Here is a 5,000-nt window from a genome sequence, read left to right as displayed (position 1 = left end):
GTGTGTGTGTGTGTGTGTGTGTGTGTGTGTGTGTGTGTGTGTGTGTGTGTGTGTGTGTGTGTGTGTAGGCGCAATGGCCCAGTGGTTAGGGCAGTGGACTCGCGGTCATAGGATCGCAGTTCGATTCCCAGATCGGGCGTTGTGAGTGTTTATTGATCGAAAACACTTAAAGCTCCACGAGGCTCCTGCAGGGGATGGTGGCGAACCCTGCTGTACTCTTTCCCCACAACTTTCTCTCACTCTTACTTCCTGTTTCTGTTGTGCCTGTAATTCAAAGGGTCAGCCTTGTCACACTGTGTCACACTGAATATCCCCGAGAACTACATTAAGGGTACAAAGTGTCTGTAGAGTAGTCAGCCACTTGCACGTTAATTTCACGAGCAGGCTGTTCCGTTGATCGGATCAACTGGAAACCTCGACGTCGTAAGCGACGGAGTACCAACAACAAATATATATATATAATATATATATATATATATATATATATATATATATATATATATATATATATATATATATATATATATATATATATATATATATATATATTTAAATTATACGTATTTATTTTATCTTAGTTAATAATAATTCGGATAGAATAAATGGGTTAATAGAAACCAGGGTAGCAAAGATCACAAAATAACTGTGGTGTAATTCTTGTTTTTGAGGCAGAAACTCCTTGATATTTTGAGTATTTGAGTATATATAAATTTAAGGAATGGAGTGAACGCATGTTATAACTGCATACTTTATTCCGACATATGTTTCGAAGAATTACAATTTATGCGATCCATAGGAATCGTCGATGTTAAAAATGTAAACTTTTCCTCAGGGAAATGTATGGGGATCATCTTAAACGTAAAACATTATGACCGAGTATCGACGATGGATCGCATAAATTGTAATTCTTCGAAACATATATCGGAATAAAGTATGCAGTTATAACATGCGTTCACTCCATTCCTTAGATTTATATATATATATATATATATATATATATATATATATATATATATATATATATATATATATATATATATATGCATTATATAAATATATGTAACATATGGTATATTATATATGTATTATATATACATGTATGCATTTAAATATATGGTATATATTATATATATATGTATACATATATGTATGTGCGAATTTGTATTATATATATATTACATATAAGTATGCATTTATATATGAATATATATATATATATATATATATATATATATATATATATATATATATATATATATATATATATATATATATAGGTTATGAGCGATAGTGGTGTCAATCAGACCCAGAGGTTTCAGGTAATGCTGAGTAAGTGCTATGGATAGACCGTAGTTAAGTTCCAGGTTTGGTGATTATGCGAATAAGGGGCCCAACGTAGGTCAGACCTATTTATAAACGTTCTATATTATACACAGCCTTGCTTTTTTTAGCTCATTACGAAGAGTAAATCCTTATATGTGTATATATATGTATATATATCTCTGTGTGTATATATGTTATATATTGCATATATATGTATTTATATATGCGTGTATATATATATATATACTATATATACATATACATTATATATATAATATGAATGAATGTGTGTGTGTACACCGCTGGTGTTTATTGTGGCCTTCTCGGACATGACGTCAGTTAGGCAAACAGCCACACTTACTAACTATACCGATGATACAAAAATAGTACAAGTAGTCAAGGAATTTTCCTATTTCAATCTTCTACAGAAACACCCTGTTGTCATATATATACGCTGAAGAATATAAGTAAATTCCAACACCTCCGCTATAGGCTAGCTCGTGCACACATGCCGCAACAGCAGCAGTTTGGACCAACAGGAGCGGCAGTCCTAGAATCAAGTAGGGTGCGTTATCTAGGAATTGATATGAGCACCGACGCCTCGATTCACGTACGTATCATCACGATGGTGGAAATGTGCAGGCGAATGCCCGGATGGATTTTGAGAACCTTCAGACCAACGGACCAGGAAAACTATGCTGATTCTATAGAGGATATTCGTACTCAGCCGTCTGGACTACTGTTCTTATTTCTTTATTGCCCACAAGGGGCTAAACATAGAGGGAACAAACAAGGACAGATGAACGGATTAAGTCGATTACATCGACTCCAGTGCGTAACTGGTACTTAATTTATCGACCCCGAAAGGATGAAAGGCAAAGTCGACCTCGGCGGAATTTGAACTCAGAACGTAGCGGCAGACGAAATACCGCTAAGCATTTCGCCCGGCGTGCTAACGTTTCTGCCAGCTCGCCGCCTTCGTCTGGACAACTGTTCTTAGCTAGGATCATACCACAGTGTCAAATTAATAACAGAACTTGAGGCAGGTCAGCAGTGCTATGTCAGGAAGATTGCATCAGTGGAACAGCTAAGCTACCGGGAGTGACTGAAAGAGCTACAACTCCACTCATTGGAGCGAAGACGGGGGAGGCATGCAGTGATATACGTATTGAAGATCCTGGAGGGGCAGGCACCAAACTTTGATATCAAGAGCTATACCAACCCCCGAACGTCACTGTACTGCTCCAAAGGTCCCGTTTAGAGTGAGGACCATGAACTACTATTTTGAAATTCAAGGACCCAGAGTTATTTAATGCCTTGCCAAAACAGCTGAAGGATATTCATGGAGTAGGGGTAGATGTTTTCAAGAAACAACTTGACCTCCTGCTATCCAAGGTCCCAGACGAACCTATATCATGGCAAGAAACTCAAAAGAGGGCAGCAGTGTCGAACTCTCTCCTTCACCAAAAGCCAGTCACATAAAATTGACCATTGAAAAGGTGATTACATTGATAGTGTGTGTGTGCGTATGTGTGTGTGTGTGTGTGTGTGTGTGTGTGTGTGTGTAGTCAGTAGTTCATATAACGGAAAAAGAAGACATTAGAGCGGTATGTTTTTTTGGAAGGCGGCGAGCTGGCAGAAACGTTAGCTCGCCGGTCGAACTGCTTCGCGGTATAACGGCTCTGTGAATTATTGTGAATTATTGTGAATACTGTTGTGTTAGTTTGTGAAAACTGTCTCGGTGAATAATTGTGATTTATGTGGAATTATTACGGTTGCATTTCACGTGAGCTGCTGCATTTTTCGCAGCTATGGCAAGTGATAGTGTCTCCAGTATGGAGAGCTACGCCAAGGCCACTGCGGTGAGGAAGCCAGTGCCGCTAGAAACCAAGTTAATCAAGTTGGATATGGAGGAGGTGACCAGAAGCAGGAATTTGATAGAAGTTGAGGGAGACTCATACAAATTGTGCCCCCCAAAAGAGACTAAATAAAACAAAATTCTGAGGACAGTTGTGTATCGTACACAGGCTGTCGAAACCTGTAAAATTGAAATGGTGACGGAAGAGAAAATCGAGGAGTGCCTGGGTGAAATTGTCAATGAAGCCACGTACATCAACAGAGGAAGAAAGTTCGGTACGGTAGAGGTGAGATTCGCCACTATAGAAGAGGCAACCAAGCATGCGACCAACATTTTAAGAAGTGAAAAAATAGCATTGCTACCAAGTTATAGAGGAAGAAGAAGTGTGAAAATACGTATTCCCAGAGTTACACCAGAAATTAAACCAGAGTGGTTGGTTGCAACAGTGCTGGCTGCAACCAAGGAGCAGCCGGAATTGAGACCAGTGGCGAAATCAAAAGTGCGCAAATGGTGGGGATTTGGACTCGAAATGTGGCTTTTTGCTACATTCGAGGACATAGAAAGAATTCCTTACCAGATAGAAGTGGAGGATGAGAGAACGTTAAATGTTGTAGTCGAGGGAAAGAAACTAAATTACTACATATGCGGGGAAAGAGGTCATATGAAGACCAAATGCCCCCTATATGAGTTCACACAGCCACAGCAAGAGAAAGCACAAACAGAGGAGGAAAACATTGTAGACCACACTGAGGAAATGAAAGAGATACAAAAGTGTGAAACAGAAAACAAAGGAGAAGAACGAAAATGGAGCTACTAACCCTAAAAAGCGCCGGAAAAACAAGTCAAAGGAACGGTCAACAGAAAACAAAAAAGAGATAGAAAAGCCAGAAACTAATAATGTACAAGAAGAGGAGGAGAGAACGGATAAAGATGTGAAATACAAGGGGGTTTTGATAAAGTACGAGAATTGCGAGCAGATGGAGAGAAAGGTCGAGAGGTTGGAGAAAATAATAAGAGTGAAAATGCCAAAGAAATGTGTTGAGAAATGCATTTTGATACACGAGGAAAACTACTGGGAGTACATAAAAAAACTTGGTGAAAATATAATAACGAAAAGGGTATGGTTGGTGTAGACACCCCCCCCCCCCCCGCTAGAACTGATTATTTGCAGTTGATAAGGACGGAGGTAACAGTTGCTAATGGGAGAAAGGTAACGCGAGTGTTTGAATTTTTTGAGTTACAAAACCGTCAAAATGTTTACATGACGTTGAACGTAAAGTGAAAAACTGGATAAATGTAACCACACGACTTCGGGGATCGAGTGGACATTGCACCTCATTTTTTTCATTCTTGCATATTATCATTTTATTTTAATTACCCCGATTTTATGTTTGCGTTTTGTACTGTCTTTATGTTTTGTGATGTCTTAAAAATTCTTTGTATAGCCCTTTATGGGTAATAAAGAAATCGGTATTTCGTCTGCTGCTACGTTCTGAGTTCAAATTTCGCCGAGGTCGACCTTGCCTTTCATCCTTTCGGGGTCGATAAATGAAGTACCAGTTACGCACTGGGCTCGATGTAATTGACTTAATCCCTTTGTCTGTCCTTGTTTGTCCCCTCTATGTTTAGCAATAAAGAAATAAAAGTTAGAACGCCGGGCGAAATGCTTAGCGGTATCCCGTCTCTGTGAGTTGTACGAGCTTGTTTGTTTGTGCTGCATTTGCAGTGGTTTTTAAGTTGTTGTGCCATTTCTCGGTAGTACTGTGGGGTGGCGAGTGGAAGTCGTATATGTTCGGACTCAGTGAAACAGAATTGTCCT

This window comes from Octopus bimaculoides, chromosome Z (assembly GCF_046866305.1).
Source record: "Octopus bimaculoides isolate indiv1 chromosome Z, ASM4686630v1, whole genome shotgun sequence".
Taxonomy (NCBI): Eukaryota; Metazoa; Mollusca; class Cephalopoda; order Octopoda; family Octopodidae; genus Octopus; species Octopus bimaculoides.
The sequence above is the reverse complement of the archived record's forward strand: the minus strand, read 5'-3'. Positions refer to the sequence as shown.